Below are 234 nucleotides of genomic sequence, written 5' to 3'. Positions count from 1 at the left end.
GGCCTCAGTGAAATTTTTATTAAAGTTTTTATAATTAATGGTTATTAACTCCGGTATTGTTTTTTGATAATATTTGAGGAGCATTTTTGTTATTTGTCCATAAACTTTGTTTATACTATCTTAGATATCCGGAGATCCACGCCATGGTGGGGGTATTGGGGTATATTTGATATCACATTTGGATCATACCTATATGTTCTTATTTTCCTCTTTAGTTTTCAATATTTAAGTCCA

The sequence above is a fragment of the Penaeus monodon genome, chromosome 22 (genome assembly GCF_015228065.2).
Source record: "Penaeus monodon isolate SGIC_2016 chromosome 22, NSTDA_Pmon_1, whole genome shotgun sequence".
Lineage (NCBI taxonomy): Eukaryota > Metazoa > Arthropoda > Malacostraca > Decapoda > Penaeidae > Penaeus > Penaeus monodon.
This window is presented reverse-complemented; position numbering follows the sequence as displayed.